This window comes from Procambarus clarkii, chromosome 13 (assembly GCF_040958095.1).
Source record: "Procambarus clarkii isolate CNS0578487 chromosome 13, FALCON_Pclarkii_2.0, whole genome shotgun sequence".
In the NCBI taxonomy this organism is placed as follows: Eukaryota; Metazoa; Arthropoda; class Malacostraca; order Decapoda; family Cambaridae; genus Procambarus; species Procambarus clarkii.
In genome coordinates, this window is record NC_091162.1 from 48,821,601 (window position 1) to 48,841,583 (window position 19,983).

General features: G+C 48.3%; 1 protein-coding gene across 2 annotated transcripts in view; it reads left to right on the forward strand.

Annotated features, from left to right (window-relative positions):
- Positions 1-8,598: 8,598 nt before the first annotated feature.
- Positions 8,599-19,983, forward strand: part of LOC138364304 (ipis-1-like) — a 48,925-nt gene continuing 37,540 nt past the window's right edge. The window contains exon 1 of one of the 2 annotated variants that reach the window (XM_069323901.1): positions 8,599-8,790. The gene's annotated coding sequence lies outside the window, so the exon portion shown is untranslated. The remainder of the gene's footprint in view (positions 8,791-19,983) is intronic. The other variant, XM_069323900.1, reaches the window with a different exon arrangement.

Consider the following 19,983-nt stretch of genomic DNA (forward strand, 5'->3'; position numbering starts at 1 on the left):
TTGGAATAGGAGTTCTCCAAAACTCATTTTCGTACTTTTAAGGTGAAGAAAAGAAGTGATTTACTATAGAGTGTATTACACTTATTTGTATAATTTGCACGACGTTTCGAACCTCCATGGTTCATTCTCAAGTGAACAGATCTTACAATACTAGTTGATTTTATACCCGCATTAGGTCAGGTGATAATACAATGAAGGTGAAAAACATGGGGGATACTTAAGGGATAAACGTAGGGGCTGCAGAAGGCTTATTGGCCCATACGAGGCATCTCCTATCTAAACACAAAGATTAATCCAGTGTAATTGGCCTGTTATGTTGGACATTGTCTTCTGTGTTTTTATTCCCTGCTTCTGCAAGTAGTTCAGCTTGAAGTGTGTCAGTGGTGATGACTTTTTTGTTGTCTTCTAGCTTATGGATATCGTCCAGAAGCATTTCGATTTCCAGGCGTTTTTGATGCATCTTTGGTTTAGATAAGAATTGCCAATTTAGACCAAGATTTAAGAGGTCTCGTTGGTCCTGAGTAAGATCATAAGAAGTCAGGTTAAAGTAGCCATCTTTAGGACGAGGGATTTTTAGCTGTCCACCGTTTAGGGATGTTAACTTACGGAGTGTCTTTGTTTCTACAAGAGTTTTATGTTGTTGTTTCAGGTTAAATAGTTCACTGTTGATGGTTTGCTTGAGTTGGATAGGGATGTCGTACTGGGTCCATTTGTTTAACAGATGCTCCGCCTGCTCTATAAAGGTTTGGAGGGCTTCCAAAATTGTCTTCTGTGACACAGAAGACAATGTCCAACATAACAGGCCAATTACACTGGATTAATCTTTGTGTTTAGATAGGAGATGCCTCGTATGGGCCAATAAGCCTTCTGCAGCCCCTACGTTTATCCCTTATGTATCCCCCCATGTTTTTCACCTTCATTGTATTATCACCTGACCTAATGCGGGTATAAAATCAACTAGTATTGTAAGATCTGTTCACTTGAGAATGAACCATGGAGGTTCGAAACGTCGTGCAAATTATACAAATAAGTGTAATACACTCTATAGTAAATCACTTCTTTTCTTCACCTTAAAAGTACGAAAATGAGTTTTGGAGAACTCCTATTCCAATTAAGCCCTGATGCTAAGAAAATAGTTAGAGGGATAGAAGCCCTAAACCAGAAAATAATAAATACAGAATATGCGGTCATATTCAATGAAACATATATATATATATATATATATATATATATATATATATATATATATATATATATATATATATATATATATATATATATATATATATATATATATATATATATATATATATTTATATAAACTGAAAACTCCACACCCAAGGAGTGACTCGAACCCAGACAGCCAGGAGCACTATGCAACTGGCGTATATGGTACCTTAACCACTTGACCAACTGTGACCGTACAAAAGACGTTGGTAGCCTAGGCTATATCCCCAACGCCCCAACGGCACTAGGTGGTAAGCTTGGGCATAGTTATTTCATCGAATCACCTTACTTTGACGGGCCACGTGAGCAACACAAAAGTGAACAATCTTAAATGGGCCCCAAGCCAATATGCAACCGAAAACTCCACACCCCAAAAGTGATTCGAACCCAGACAGCCAGGAGCACTATGCATCTGGCGTACATGGTATCGTAACCACTTGTCCAATCGTAACAATACACCGAATTTTGTACAAATTTCATGCAGAGAATTCTTATATAGCTAACACGAAGGACTCCTTCTTGATGAGACTCGTCAGCTAAATTTTTTGTTTATAATAAAATCAATTGTCTGTGTTGTGTCGTAAAAAAAATTGAGTTATATACAGTCAATGTAAGCTACGATTGGTCGAGAGCGTCCTTAGCGCGACGACGTTTACTTACGAAGATTTTCTTACTTAAATGCCTACCTGAATACTGACGTAGCCACTATGAAGATGCTAAAAAAGAACGTTTGTAAGTACGTACGTAACTGCTTCGTGAATTTGGCTCCCGGTTACGGAAAGGTTCGTAGCATGGCACCAGGCGTGCGTGGATAGTCTTAACTCCCACCCGGATCATGGTGGGGTGCTCCTGACCCTTGAGTAGGGTAAGTCTTAACCTTTGCCGGAGCATAGTGTGGTGCTGTGGCCCAGGGCGAAGTTAGTCTTAACCACCTTCCAGAGAATGGTTTGGTGCCCCTGGCCCGAGAGCTTGGTAAGTCTTAACACCCACCCTGAACATGGTGTAGTGCTACTGGCCCCATATATGGGTACGTCTTAATCCCCGCCCAAAGCAAGATGTGGTGGTTCTGACCCAAGGGCAGAGTAAGTCTTAACCACTGCCTGGAGCATGATATGATGCCAATGACCCCAGGGCGGGGTAAGCCTTAACCCACTGGCAGGAGCATGTGTAGTGCTCCTGGCCCAGGATGGGGTAAGACGTAACCTAATCCCGGAGCATGGTGAGGGGCTCTTGCCTCAGAGCGGGGTAAGTCTTAACACCCACCCGGAGCATGGTCTGGTTCTCCTGGCCCCAGGCAGGGAAAGTCTTAATCCCCGCCCGGAGCATGGTGTGGTGCTTCTGGCCCAGGGCGGGGAAAGTCTTAACCCCCACCCAGAGCATGGTGTGGTGCTCCTGGCCCAGGGCGGGTTAAGTCTTAACCCCCGCCCGGAGCATGGTGTGGTGCTCCTGGCCCTAGGCAGGGAAAGTCTTAACCCCCGCACGGAGCATGGTGTGGTGCTTCTGGCCCCAGGCAGGGAAAGTCTTAACCACCGCCCGGAGCATGGTGTGGTGCTCCTGGCCTGTGATGGACCTCGGGGCCATCTATGATCCAGGTTCCGAATTAAATAGTTGACCCTCCCATTAATATCAGTTTCCCATCTTCTAGTCAGCTGTTCTGGTAGGTGATGAGCTACTGGTGACAGAAAGGGCTAGTGGAGCTCTGTGGACTTCACTGTTAGGGTGTGCTAGCCAGAGAGGGCTAGTGGAGCTCTGTGGACTTCACTGTTGGGGTGTGCTAGCCAGAGAGGGCTAGTGGAGCGCTGTGGACTTCACTGTTGGGGAGCGCTAGCCATAGGGCTTGTGGAGCGCTGTGGACTTCACTGTGGGGGTGGGCTAACTAGAGAGGGCTAGTGGAGCGCTGTGGACTTCACTGTTAGTTTACTAGTCAGAAGGCTAGTGGAGCTCTGAGGACTTCACCGTTTGGGTGTGCTAACCAGAGGGCTAGTAGAGCTCTGGAAGACTTCACTGTTTGAGCGTACTAGCGAGTGGGCTGGTGGGGCGCTTGAAGACATCGCTATAACTGCAGCTAGTGGGCTAGGGGCTAGTGTTGCGCTGAAGACCTCGTCAGAGGAATGTAAATAGTGTCCGTCATCTTCGCAGCTAGCTAGCGTGAGGGCTAACGATGCTCTGGATAATCACTAGTAGTGAATTGTATATAGTTGTGGTGGGAGATAATAAGAACGGTTAATTTTAAGTGCAATATAATTTCTTACCTTAAAGATTACACTACATTTCCACAATGGGATCTCTGACCTTGAGAATGATCGTAGAGTTTATAAGAACCCGGTTACGGAAGGGTTCGTAACATGGCCCTAGGGCCGGGGAAGTCTTAACCCCTGCCCGGAGCATGGTGTGGTGCTGTGGTCCAGGGCGAGGTAAATCTTAACCACCTCCCGGAGCATTGTGTGGTGTTCCTGGCCCAGGGAGGGATAAGTCTTAACCCCCTGTTGGAAATCCTACACACATGTTAACATACTATAGTTAGCCATTTCCGAATATAAGGAAAATGGGAGATTCAGTGTCATCGCAATAGACCCATATTCACAACACGTGTATATTAAATTCCAATTATTCGTTTAAACTACAGTCTACTGTTTAAACTTAATAAAAAAGTATTCGCTAGGACATTATAATTAGCAATAAAAATACACTACAGACTTCCTTGCTATTGATACATAAACCTAGTCCTTAAGACAGAGTAGGAACCAACAGAGTATTGGAACGCAACCTCAGGGAAGGAGGCTGGCAGTCACGCTCTGGCTCAGACACAGAAACAAAACAAAGAGGGCTCCTCACGACAAGCACAACTTGTCAATGGATCCACAACGATCCGACCAACCCTCAATAACAAAGAGAAGAGCTTAGTTCCCGACTCCCATTACATCTTTTATTGGTAGTGATCACTATTAAATATAGGATAGGTAGTTGGTTAAGCTGCAGACGAAGCCCCACAACAAAGTGAATAGTGTTTTACTCAGCACTACACACACACAAATAATTCATGTCAAACCTGTACTTTATATGTTAATGGAACCGTTATTAATCCCATTCTTTGGTAGGTAAGTTTGTGAGTTGAAGATAATGAGGTGAGCTGGCCAACATAACTTGTGATGTTCTTGCTTACCCTAGCTGTTCCACAGACGCCACCTGAGTGCCAGCCCCCATTTTACAACTGGACCACATGTAGCCACACTCTAACAGCTATCACACTGCCTAATCAGGCCATACCTACATCATGGCTAAGATCTCACATTTGTACTAACCCATGTTTACTATAAGATTGAGTAGTACTAACCATACTGTAGATTAATTACCACCATATGTGGTATAATTTATATTATAATAAGGTAAATGTTTATAGCTTATTATATGACCACCAATTGTTGTATAAGGTGTAAACGTCCCTCCAACTATGTGCAGGTAAATTCTGGCAGGCTGAATCAAATATACAGTCCACTTAGAATCATAATCATCAATATTGAAGTGATAAAAAAATAGAAAATAAATGTTCACAAAGAATAAAAATAATTGCTTGCTAGGATTATCCAACACCCCCACCCAGAGCACGGAGGGGTGCTCCTGGCCCAGGACGGGGTAACAACGACGACAACAACAACAACAAGGACTTCACTCTCGCATCACAACAACATCATCAACAGCAACAACAAGGGTACATCAACAACAACTCCATAACAACACTTCAACAACAGCACAACAACAGTAACAGTAACAACAAGGGAATATCAACAACAGCACTATAACAACACAACAACAAAAACAACAACATCATCAACAACAAGGGAACATCAACAACAACACAACAACAACAAGAGCCGGCATGACAACATATCGGGGATTCCCTTGAACAAAACAGGAAAAAATTTCCGAGATATTATCTTACACATCACCTCAGGTGGTTATTTTGATTTTTTGGAAGTAAAGAGGATGGAGAGGTGAAGGGAAGTATAGAAGTGGGAAATACAGTGAGAGGTATGAAAGCAGGCGGGCTGTCCGCCTTGCTGACACCATGTGTGGGTGTTGGCAGCTAAGCTAAGCTGGCTCCCTCTTGTCAGGGAGCTGTGAGTGTGAGAGGGGTTCTACACATGTGTTTCACCATATATGGATGTCTATAGATGAATACTGTGTGTCATTCATATATACACACTCCGATGCTTCGACACATGTTGTTCTGTTTAAGGCTCTATATTTTATTATTAATATTTATCGAGTTGTTCATACATACATGTTATTATTTATAGTTGTTCATACATACATGTTATTATTTATCGAGTTGTTCATACATACACATATATACATACATATGCTAACACATACACATACATGCACATACACATATACACATACATACACACATACATATTCAATTTTTCAATTATGGGGGAAGGGGATCTGGTCTGTATTTCATCTGGGAATTATGTACTGTGGGGCGGGGTTTTCATCTAGTGAGTCGAGGCTCTTGGGCCACCAGCTGTGGGAGCGGGGCGTCTCATCTTGGAGCAATCTTTCTAACATTGGGTCCTCTAACATTTCGATGGTGTTCCACACTCTGATGGCTTGGTGCTGCAGTTTGATATTTAGTGGCTGTATGTTCAGGAGTTCATGGAGCTCCTGGATTGTCTGATCATATGGTGGACGGTGTTTTGCTGCTCTCCTTAGGTGGTATTGTTGACCTTTGTGGACGCCTGCTGGTAGACACTGGGGGATGGTGGGGAGGGCCCGCGGAGGGGAGGAGACAGGGTGGGAGGAGAAAGGGTGGGAGGAGACAGGGAGGGAGGAGACACGGTGGGAGGAGACAGGGAGGGAGGAGAAAGGGTGAGGGGAGACAGCGTGGGAGAAGACAGGGTGGGAGAAGACAGGGTGGGAGGACACAGGGTGGGAGGAGACAGGGTGGGAGGAGACAGGGTGGGAGGAGACAGGGTGGGAGAAGACAGGGAGGGAGGAGACATGGTGGGAGGAGACAGGGTGGGAGTAGACAGGGTGAGGGGAGACCGCGTGGGAGAAGACAGAGTGGGAGAAGACAGGGTGGGAGGACACAGGGTGGGAGGAGACAGGGTGGGAGGAGACAGGGTGGGAGGAGACAGGGTGGGAGGAGACAGGGTGGGAGGAGACAGGGTTGCAGGAGACAGGGTGGGAGAAGACAGGGAGGGAGGAGACAGGGTGGGAGGAGACAGGGTGGGAGAAGACATGATGGGAGGACACAGGGTGGGAGGAGACAGGGTGGGAGGAGACAGGGTGGGAGGAGACAGGGTGGGAGGAGACAGGGTGGGAGGAGACAGGGTGGGAGGAGACAGGGTGGAAGAAGACAGGGAGGGAGGAGACAGGGTGGGAGGAGACAGGGTGGGAGGAGACAGGGTGAGGGGAGACAGCGTGGGAGAAGACAGAGTGGGAGAAGACAGGGTGGGAGGACACAGGGTGGGAGGAGACAGGGTGGGAGGAGACAGGGTGGGAGGAGACAGGGTGGGAGGAGACAGGGTGGGAGGAGACAGGGAAGGAGGAGACAGGGAGGGAGGAGACAGGGAGGGAGGAGACAGGGTGGGAGGAGACAGGGTGAGGGGAGACAGCGTGGGAGAAGACAGGGTGGGAGGAGACAGGGAGGGAGGAGACAGGGAGGGAGGAGACAGGGAGGGAGGAGACAGGGAGGGAGAAGACAGGGTGGGAGGAGACAGGGTGGGAGAAGACTGTGTGGGAGGAGACAGGGAGGGAGGAGACAGGGTGGAAGAAGATAGGGTGGGGGGAGACAGGGAGGGAGAAGACAGGGTGAGAGGAGACAGGGTGGGTGGAGACAGGGTGAGGGGAGACAGCGTGGGAGAAGACAGGGTGGGAGAAGACAGGGTGGGTGGAGACAGGGAGGGAGGAGACACGGTGGGAGGAGACAGGGAGGGAGGAGACAGGGTGAGGGGAGACAGGGTGGGAGGAGACAGGGTGGGGAGGAGACAGGGAGGTAGGAGACACGGTGGGAGGAGGCAGGGTGGGGAGGAGGCAGGGTGGGGAGGAGACAGGGTGGGGAGGAGACAGGGTGGGGAGGAGAAAGGGTGGGGAGGAGACAGGGTGGGGAGGAGACAGGGTGGGAGGAGATAGGGAGGTAGGAGACACGGTGGGGGAAGACAGGGTGGGGAGGAGAAAGGGTGGGGAGGAGAAAGGGTGGGGAGGAGACAGGGAGGGGAGGAGACAGGGAGGGAGGAGACAGGGTGGGAGGAGACAGGGTGGGGAGGAGACAGGGAGGGAGGAGACAGGGTGGGGAGGAGAAAGGGTGGGGAGGAGACAGGGAGGGAGGAGACAGGGTGGGAGGAGACAGGGTGGGAGGAGACAGGGTGGGGGAAGACAGGGTGGGAGGAGATAGGGAGGTAGGAGACACGGTGGGAGGAGGCAGGGTGGGGAGGAGACAGGGTGGGGAGGAGACAGGGTGGGGAGGAGACAGGGTGGGGAGGAGACAGGGAGGGAGGAGACAGGGTGGGAGGAGACAGGGTGGGAGGAGACAGGGTGGGGGAAGACAGGGTGGGAGGAGATAGGGACGGAGGAGGCAGGGTGGGAGGAGAGAGGGTGGGAGGAGAGAGGGTGGGAGGAGAGAGGATGGGGGAAGAGAGGGTGGGAGGAGACAGGGTGGGTGGAGACAGGGTGGGTGGAGACAGGGTGGGTGGAGACAGGGTGAGAGGAAACAGGTTGGGAGGAGATACAGAGGGAGGAAACGGGGTGGGAGGAAACAGAGTGGGAGGAGACAGGGAGGGAGGGCGGAGACAGGGTGGGAGGAGACAGGGAGGTAGGAGACACGGTGGGAGGAGACAGGGTGGGGAGGAGACAGGGTGGGGAGGAGACAGGGTGGGAGGAGACAGTTGGGAGGGGACAGGGTGGGAGGAGACGTTGTGGGAGAAGACTGGGGTGGGAGGAGACGGGGTGGGAGGAGACGGGGTGGGAGGAGAAAGGGAGGAAGGAGACAGGGAGAGAGTAGACAGGGAGGGAGGAGACAGGGAGGGTGGAGACGTGGTGGTAGGAGACAGGGAGGTAGGAGACAGGGAGGGAGGGAGGAGACAGAGAGGGAGGGAGGAGACAGGGAGGGGGGAGACAGAGAGGGAGGAGACAGGGAGGGAAGAGACAAGGAGGGAGGAGATATTATTGGAGGAGACCGGGTTGGTGGAGACAGGGAGGGAGCAGACAGTTTGGGAGGAGACAGGGTGGGAGGAGATATTATGGGAGGAGACAGGGTTGGAGGAGACAATGTGGGAGGAGTCTGGGTGGGAGGAGACAGGGGTGGGAGGTGTCTGGGTGGGAGATGTATATAAGAATTGCTGCTTAGTTTTTCCCGACACTGTTGGCCACACGATCGTCAGCTGTTGTCTGCTGCTGCTGCTGCTCCTGTTGCTGTTGTCTGTTGCTGCTGCTGCTGTTGTTGTCTGCTGCTGCTGCTGCTGCTGTTGTCTGCTGCTGCTGTCTTCTGCTGTTGCTGCTGTCGGTCTCTGCTGCTGCCGTTGTCTGCTTGTCTTGTTCTCTCGTCGCTACAGTTGTGAGGTAATTATACATGGCTTGTACGCGATCAGTGGCCAGAGTATTTGGCCATATTCTACCCCCACTATATTCTACCCCTACCATTTTCTACCACCACCATATTCTACCACCACCATATTCTACCCCAACCATATTCTACCACCACCATATTCTACCACCACCATATTCTACCACCACCATATTTTTCCACCACCATATTCTACTCCCACAGTATTCTACCACCACCATATTCTACCACCACCATATTCTACAACCACCATAATCAACCCCACCATATACTACCAGCACCATATTCTACCACCACCATATTCTGTCACCACCATATTCTACCACCACAATATTCTACCCCCACAATATTCTACCATCACCATATTCTACCACCACCATATTCTACCACCACCATATTCTACCACCACCATATCCTACACCCACAATATTCAACCACCACCATATTCTACCACCACCATATTCTACCACCACCATATTCTACCACCACCATATTCTACACCCACAATATTCTACCCCACACCGTATTCTACCACCACCATATTCTACACCCACCATATTCTACCACCACCATATTCTACCACCACCATATTCTGCCACCACCATATTCTACCACCACCATATTCTACCACCACCATATTCTACCACCACCATATTCTACCACCACCATATTCTACCACCACAATATTCTACCCCCCCACCATATTCTACCACCACCATATTCTACACCCACTATATTCTACCACAACCATATTCTACCACCACCGTATTCTACACCCACAATATTCTACCCCCCACCATATATTACCACCACCATATTCTACACCCACAATATTCCACCCTCACCATATTCTACCACCACAATATTCTACCACCACAATATTCTACCACCACAATATTCTACCACCACCATATTCTACCACCACCATATTCTGCCACCACTATATTCTACCACCACCATATTCTACACCCACAATATTCCACCCTCACCATATTCTACCACCACCATATTCTACCACTACCATATTCTGCCACCACCATATTCTGCCACCACCATATCCTGCCACCACCATATTCTACCACCACAATATTCTACCACCGCCATATTCTACCACCACCATATTCTACCACCACCATATTCTACCACCACCATATTCTGCCACCACCATATCCTGCCACCACCATATTCTACCACCACCATATTCTACCACCACCATATTCTACCACCACCATATTCTACCACCACCATATTCTACCACCACCATATTCTACTACCACAATATTCTACCACCATAATATTCTTCCACCACCATATTCTACCACCACCATATTCTACCACCACCATATTCTACCACCACCATATTCTGCCACCACCATATTCTGCCACCACCATATTCTACCACCACCATATTCTACCACCACCATATTCTACCACCAAAATATTCTACCACCACCATATTCTACCACCAAAATATTCTACCACCACCATATTATACCACCACCATATTCTACCACCACCATATTCTACTATGTGACGGAGTTCCCCCCCTTATAATTCTCCCACGCCTGCAGTAAGAGTCATGTCTACTTTTCCCAAGCGTTCTCTACGTTGCAGGCTACAATTTGATATATGGGAGAGAGTGAAGTGTTCTCGGAGAGCCGAGAAATTTGTGAAATAGTAATATTTTGGCCTGTGGTATAGGCCCTTTAGGGAGCCAAGATGGCGCTTGCCTCCCTGATTTCCCGCCAAAACCGTGTGACGTCAGTGGCACCGGATTGGTCACCGACAGCAATGTGGCACCGGGAGCCAATGAAAACCTCCCGTGGCGAAAGTGACGTCACGAAGGAAGGGGGTCCGGCCAGCGCGCCGAGCTGGCGCCGGCAGTCAGACACGACACGTCAAAGAGGTCGGACGTGCGACGATTGGTCCTGTCAGTTTGACAGTTGTTTCCCGCTCCCGTGGATTTACGCGTCACCTGAAGTCTGCCAGTACTCTGTGAGGTCTTCCCTAGTTCATGTGTTGAACCAGAGAGGGAATCGACGGTTATTTGAGCAACAAGTGCTCCAGTCAGGTACTGTGCAAGAAGCAGTGAAGCCGTGCAGTGACGTATGTGACGTCTGTGGCAGTTCACCAGTTCGTGACGGCGTAGTGGCTGACAGAGCCACTGGGTAGCTGAGGAAGGAGAGGACTATTTGGGGAATCCGGACGACTGTAGCTGAGACGTAGGCGGCAGCCGTTGATGGGAGAAGACGACGGCCAGGAGACCGACTCCAACCCTTCAAGAAGTCAAGAAGGAGGACGGACCTACAGTGAAGAGGGCACGGAGACGACGCGCTAAACGGTGGGACGACGAGAGGCTCTGGTAGGACACGACGACGTGTCGTGTGGGGGCGTTCCCGACACGAGGACCAGGAGCTACATCTCGACTCTCATCGGAGGATAGGTTGAAGTAGGTGTTTCTAGTTCCCTCCCCATTCCCCTTTAGATAGCTATGTTATTCGGCTATATTATCTAGCCTGAGGATTTTATATGTCGTGAGCAAGTCTCACCAATGTCACAGTGAGGCATCAGTTTGCCGTGTAGTACTATCAAGAGTACTTGTAATACTTTTGTTGATTATTGGTGTGTACAGGCACCAGGAACAAGTGATAAATCTACTGTGTATTGTATATCTTTCTACAGATTTTGATGTGAACATGTAGTGATAAATTATATATAATATTATGCCAGGATTTGGAAGTTAGGCTATGTGCCCAGAAACTATTTATTTTACCATTTACTGATGTCTGATCTATATGCATTATTATGTCTGTGTTCGTGCAGTGATTAATCATTTGTGAGTACAGTGAATTATTGCGTTTTCGCCCACAAGAGAAAGTACTGAAAACTCCAGTGTTAATATTTCATAATATATTGTTGAATGAAGAACAATGTAAGACCATTACAGTGAGGCGTTGTAGCATTGATTGTAGAAACGACTGTTTGAGCCTGAGTACAGTGTAACCAAGTGATACGTGCTATTGTAGCCAATATCGTGTGTGCGAGTTCATAGTAATATTGGAGAACTTAAAGAAACAGCGCGCGTGAATCTATAAAACAAGCAAATAACTTTCGCGCGGGGGCCAGGCGATCAGCTGTTCTTGACACTTGATGAGGAGGGGAGGTGTTGCCACTTAGCGAGTGCTTACTATTCGTGGGAACTACCGGCCGCTGCCAGGATCAGTTGATTTATTTATTATTGTTTGGCCTTGTGACATCTTTCATACATTTTAAGTAAAATACAAAACTACCTTTGTGTTTTTATCATCTCCTCCATTGATCTTGTGGCTATATTATACTGAAAGCATAGAGTGATAACAGTAAGTACCTGCCTGATTCCTGATCTTGTGAGTGTGACCTTGCCAAGGCTACCACTAATTCCACCAGTTCACTGAGGTGTTACTGGCCACCTAAAACACCAGTTGGCGACCTTGTGGTTAACCGTAGAGCCCGATTGTTGGGATGGGCACATGACAGTCAAGTGAACGAGTCGTGTTCCCACTCTTTCTTAATCAGAGGCCGTTGAGAATGACTGGGAGACTCTCCTGGCGTGCAGTGGCGCCGTGAGGATCGAGTGAAGACCCGCAGGGCTACGGTGAGTGACCTTGAGCATAACTATTGCTCACCCCAGAGTAAGAATAGAGAAGTGAAACCCCAACAACTACCACAATATTCTACCACCACCATATTATACCACCACCATATTCTTCCACCACCATATTCTACCACCACCATATTCTACCACCACCATATTCTACCACCACCATATTCTTCCACCACCATATTCTACCACCACCATATTCTACCACCACCATATTCTACCACCACCATATTCTACCTCTACAATATTCTACCAACACCATACTCTGCCACCACCATATTCTACCACCACCATATTCTACCACCACCATATTCTACCACCACAATATTCTACCACCACCATATTCTACCACCACCATATTCTACCACCACCATATTCTACCACCACCATATTCTACCACCACCATATTCTACCACCACCATATTCTGCCACCACCATATTCTACCACCACCATATTCTACCACCACCATATTCTGCAACCACCATATTCTGCCACCACCATATTCTAACACCACCATATTCTACCACCGCCATATTCTACCACCACCATATTCTACCACCACCATATTCTACCACCACCATATTCTGCCACCACCATATCCTGCCACCACCATATTCTACCACCACCATATTCTACCACCACCATATTCTACCACCACCATATTCTATCACCACCATATTCTACCACCACCATATTCTACTACCACAATATTCTACCACCACAATATTCTTCCACCACCATATTCTACCACCACCATATTCTACCACCACCATATTCTACCACCACCATATTCTGCCACCACCATATTCTGCCACCACCATATTCTACCACCACCATATTCTACCACCACCATATTCTACCACCAAAATATTCTACCACCACCATATTCTACCACCAAAATATTCTACCACCACCATATTATACCACCACCATATTCTACCACCACCATATTCTACCACCACCATATTCTACTATGTGACGGAGTTCCCCCCCTTATAATTCTCCCACGCCTGCAGTAAGAGTCATGTCTACTTTTCCCAAGCGTTCTCTACGTTGCAGGCTACAATTTGATATATGGGAGAGAGTGAAGTGTTCTCGGAGAGCCGAGAAATTTGTGAAATAGTAATATTTTGGCCTGTGGTATAGGCCCTTTAGGGAGCCAAGATGGCGCTTGCCTCCCTGATTTCCCGCCAAAACCGTGTGACGTCAGTGGCACCGGATTGGTCACCGACAGCAATGTGGCACCGGGAGCCAATGAAAACCTCCCGTGGCGAAAGTGACGTCACGAAGGAAGGGGGTCCGGCCAGCGCACCGAGCTGGCGCCGGCAGTCAGACACGACACGTCAAAGAGGTCGGACGTGCGACGATTGGTCCTGTCAGTTTGACAGTTGTTTCCCGCTCCTGTGGATTTACGCGTCACCTGAAGTCTGCCAGTACTCTGTGAGGTCTTCCCTAGTTCATGTGTTGAACCAGAGAGGGAATCGACGGGTATTTGAGCAACAAGTGCTCCAGTCAGGTACTGTGCAAGAAGCAGTGAAGCCGTGCAGTGACGTATGTGACGTCTGTGGCAGTTCACCAGTTCGTGACGGCGTAGTGGCTGACAGAGCCACTGGGTAGCTGAGGAAGGAGAGGACTATTTGGGGAATCCGGACGACTGTAGCTGAGACGTAGGCGGCAGCCGTTGATGGGAGAAGACGACGGCCAGGAGACCGACTCCAACCCTTCAAGAAGTCAAGAAGGAGGACGGACCTACAGTGAAGAGGGCACGGAGACGACGCGCTAAACGGTGGGACGACGAGAGGCTCTGGTAGGACACGACAACGTGTCGTGTGGGGGCGTTCCCGACACGAGGACCAGGAGCTACATCTCGACTCTCATCGGAGGATAGGTTGAAGTAGGTGTTTCTAGTTCCCTTCCCATTCCCCTTTAGTTAGCTATGTTATTCGGCTATATTATCTAGCCTGAGGATTTTATATGTCGTGAGCAAGTCTCACCAATGTCACAGTGAGGCATCAGTTTGCCGTGTAGTACTATCAAGAGTACTTGTAATACTAATGTTGATTATTGGTGTGTACAGGCACCAGGAACAAGTGATAAATCTACTGTGTATTGTATATCTTTCTACAGATTTTGATGTGAACATGTAGTGATAAATTATATATAATATTATGCCAGGATTTGGAAGTTAGGCTATGTGCCCAGAAACTATTTATTTTACCATTTACTGATGTCTGATCTATATGCATTATTATGTCTGTGTTCGTGCAGTGATTAATCATTTGTGAGTACAGTGAATTATTGCGTTTTCGCCCACGAGAGAAAGTACTGAAAACTCCAGTGTTAATATTTCATAATATATTGTTGAATGAAGAACAATGTAAGACCATTACAGTGAGGCGTTGTAGCATTGATTGTAGAAACGACTGTTTGAGTCTGAGTACAGTGTAACCAAGTGATACGTGCTATTGTAGCCAATATCGTGTGTGCGAGTTCATAGTAATATTGGAGAACTTAAAGAAATAGCGCGCGTGAATCTATAAAACAAGCAAATAACTTTCGCGCGGGGGCCAGGCGATCAGCTGTTCTTGACACTTGATGAGGAGGGGAGGTGTTGCCACTTAGCGAGTGCTTACTATTCGTGGGAACTACCGGCCGCTGCCAGGATCAGTTGATTTATTTATTATTGTTTGGCCTTGTGACATCTTTCATACATTTTAAGTAAAATACAAAACTACCTTTGTGTTTTATCATCTCCTCCATTGATCTTGTGGCTATATTATACTGAAAGCATAGAATGATAACAGTAAGTACCTGCCTGATTCCTGATCTTGTGAGTGTGACCTTGCCAAGGCTACCACTAATTCCACCAGTTCACTGAGGTGTTACTGGCCACCTAAAACACCAGTTGGCGACCTTGTGGTTAACCGTAGAGCCCGATTGTTGGGATGGGCACATGACAGTCAAGTGAACGAGTCGTGTTCCCACTCTTTCTTAATCAGAGGCCGTTGAGATTGACTGGGAGACTCTCCTGGCGTGCAGTGGCGCCGTGAGGATCGAGTGAAGACCCGCAGGGCTACGGTGAGTGACCTTGAGCATAACTATTGCTCACCCCAGAGTAAGAATAGAGAAGTGAAACCCCAACAACTACCACAATATTCTACCACCACCATATTATACCACCACCATATTCTTCCACCACCATATTCTACCACCACCATATTCTACCACCACCATATTCTACCACCACCATATTCTTCCACCACCATATTCTACCACCACCATATTCTTCCACCACCATATTCTACCACCACCATATTCTACCTCTACAATATTCTACCAACACCATACTCTGCCACCACCATATTCTACCACCACCATATTCTGCCACCACCATATTCTACCACCACAATATTCTACCACCACCATATTCTACCACCACCATATTCTACCACCACCATATTCTACCACCACCATATTCTACCACCACCATATTCTGCCACCACCATATTCTACCACCACCATATTCTACCACCACCATATTCTGCCACCACCATATTCTGCCACCACCATATTCTACCACCACCATATTCTACCACCACCATATTCTACCACCAAAATATTCTACTACCACCATATTATACCACCACCATATTCTACCACCACCATATTCTACCACCACCATATTCTGCCACCACCATATTCTACCACAACAATATTCTACCACGACCATATTCTACCACCACCATATTATACCACCACCATATTCTACCACCACCATATTCTACCACCACCATATTTTACCACCACCATATTCTACCACAACAATATTCTACCACAACAATATTCTACCTCCACCATATTATACCACCACCATATTCTACCACCACCATATTCTACCACCGCCATATTCTACCACCACCATATTCTACCACCACCATATTCTTCCACCACCGTATTCTACCACCACCATATTCTACCTCTACAATATTCTACCAACACCATACTCTGCCACCACCATATTCTACCACCACCATATTCTACCACCACCATATTCTACCACCACAATATTCTACCACCACCATATTCTACCACCACCATATTCTACCACCACCATATTCTACCACCACCATATTCTACCACCACCATATTCTACCACCACCATATTCTGCCACCACCATTTTCTACCACCACCATATTCTACCACCACCATATTCGGCCACCACCATATTCTGCCACCACCATGTTCTACCACCACCATATTCTACCACCACCATATTCTACCACCAAAATATTCTACCACCACCATATTATACCACCACCATATTCTACCACTACCATATTCTACCACCACCATATTCTGCCACCACCATATTCTACCACAACAATATTCTTCCACGCCCATATTCTACCACCACCATATTATACCACCACCATATTCTACCACCACCATATTCTACCACCACCATATTCTACCACCACCATATTCTACCACAACAATATTCTACCACAACAATATTCTACCACCACCATATTATACCACCACCATATTCTACCACCACCATATTCTACCACCACCATATTCTGCCACCACCATATTCTACCACCACCATATTCTACCACTACCATATTCTACCACCACAATATTCTACCACCACCATATTCTACCACCACAATATTCTGCTACCACAATATTCTACCTCCACCATATTCTACCACCACCATATTCTACCACCACAATATTCTACCACCACCATATTCTACCACCACAATATTCTTCCACAACAATATTCTACCACCACCATATTCTACCACCACCATATTCTACCACCACAATATTCTACCACCACCATATTCTACCACCACAATATTCTACCACGACCATATTTTACCACCACCATATTCTACCACCACCATATTCTGCCACCACCATATTCTACCACCACCATATTCTGCCACCTCCATATTCTACCACTACCATATTCTACCACGACCATATTCTGCCACCACAATATTCTGCCACCACCATATTCTACCACCACCATATTCTACCACCACCATATTATACCACCACCATATTCTACCACCACCATATTCTACCACCACCATATTCTACCACCACCATATTCTACCACCACAATATTCTACCACCACAATAATCTGCCACCACAATATTCTACCACCACCAAATTCTGCCACCACCATATTCTACCACCACCATATTCTGCCACCACCATATTCTACCACAACAATATTCTACACCCACAATATTCTACCACGACCATATTCTACCACCACAATATTCTGCCACCACCATATTCTACCACCACAATATTCTACCACGACCATATTCTACCACCACCATATTCTGCCACCACCATATTCTACCACCACCATATTCTGCCACCACAATATTCTACCACCACCATATTCTGCCACCACCATATTCTACCACCACCATATTCTACCACCACCATATTCTACCACCACCATATTCTACCACCACAATATTCTACCACCACCATATTATTGGGAGCAGCGCCAAGTATTAAGTTGAACAGGAAATAGCGTTTAAAAATAATCAGCGCTGCAGGCTGTGGAGGCCAGGCTGTGGAGGCCAGGCTGTGGAGGCCAGGCTGGGGAGGCCAGGCTGGGGAGGCCAGGCTGGGGAGGCCAGGCTGTGGAGGCCAGGCTGTGGAGGCCAGGCTGTGGAGGCCAGGCTGTGGAGGCCAGGCTGTGGAGGCCAGGCTGTTGAGGCTAGGCTGGGGACGCCAGGCTGTTGAGGCCAGGTTGGGGACGCCAGGCTGTTGAGGCTAGGCTGGGGACGCCAGGCTGTGGAGGCCAGGCTGGGTACGCCAGGCTGTGGAGGCCAGGCTGGGTACGCCAGGCTGTTGAGGCCAGGCTGGGGTGAACAGGCTGTTGAGGCCATTCTGGGGTGAACAGGCTGTTGAGGCCAGGCTGGGTACGCCAGGCTGTGGAGGCCAGGCTGGGGACGCCAGGCTGTTGAGGCCAGGCTGGGGTGAACAGGCTGTTGAGGCCAGGCTGGGGACGCCAGGCTGTGGAGGCCAGGCTGGGTACGCCAGGCTGTTGAGGCCAGGCTGGGGTGAACAGGCTGTTGAGGCCAGGCTGGGGTGAACAGGCTGTTGAGGCCAGGCTGGGGTGAACAGGCTGTTGAGGCCAGGCTGGGGTGAACAGGCTGTTGAGGCCAGGCTGGGGTGAACAGGCTATTGAGGCCAGGCTGGGTACGCCAGGCTGTTGAGGCCAGTCTGGGGTGAACAGGCTGGGGAGGTCACATTAGGGAGGCAAGGCTGGGGAGGCCAGGCTGGGGTGAACAGGCTGGGGAGGTCACACTGTGGAGGCCAGGCTGTTGAGGCCAGGCTGTGGAGGCCAGGCTGTTGAGGCCAGGCTGGGGAGGACATGCTGGGGAGGTCACATTAGGGAGGCAAGGCTGGGGAGGCCAGGCTGGGGTGAGCAGGCTGGGGAGGTCACACTGTGGAGGCCAGGCTGTGGAGGCCAGGCTGTGGAGGCCAGGCTGGGTTTTATTATGTCTGGGTTTTCTTCTAGTGCCCATTCTCCAATTTCGCTAGTTTTATTTATAATACCATCTATGTCAGTGTACATTGCCTTGAAGCTCACTTTCTTCTGTTCATTCTCATGTTCCCTTCTTGGTGAGTGTTCTGCTGATGGAGGAAGCTGTTCCATTGGTGTGAGGATTTGTGAGGTGGTTAACAGGGTCTCAGAGGATACTGGGTGAGGGATGGGGGGTCACGGGAAGGTGGGATAGGGAGGTAATGGGGTAAGGAGGGAGGGGGGATATAGAGGATATGGAGTGAGGGGGAGGGGTGACAGGGAGGGTATGGGATGAAAGGGAAATGAGGACAGGGAAGGAAAGAGAAAGGGAGAGGGGTAACATGGTTGGAATGGGGTTAGGGGTGACAGGGTCAGTTCGGGGTGAGAGGTCTCACATCAGGGGTATTTGAGCTGGTTGTGGATTTTAAAACCCAAAAATGATCTCTGGTCATTGCACCAGACTGTTACTTGCATACAGGTGGACAACTTTCTCAATCACTCCCAGACAGAAATAAACAGCCAACCTCGGCAGCCACTCTCCCGCTACCGTCGGTTGACCAGCAATGGACACTTAGGTGCTTGTAATTTACCTAGGAGAGTACTCTGTATGCATCTTGATCTTGGGGAGGGGTTCAGCGTCACCTACTTAGCGGTGTGACTCCCAAACTGGCCTCGTTGTCTTGTGTACACACACCCTACTCGAGCTGCCATGACTCCCCACTCTCTCCTTGTTTGGAATGATCTCCTAAATAACCCTTTTGTGAATTAGTGTCTACTGTCACATATCTGCAGCCATGACCATCTTTCTTTCTCTCCCTTTCTGGGAAACCTCACCAGCACAAGGGCAAAAGCCACCTAACATTTATTATACAAAGAAAACGTACATAATTCATGACATATAAAATTGAACATCACCATACAACGGTCTAAGCTGCTACAACCCAGTAGCGCTCCAAATCATATCCTGGCTTCACCAGATCT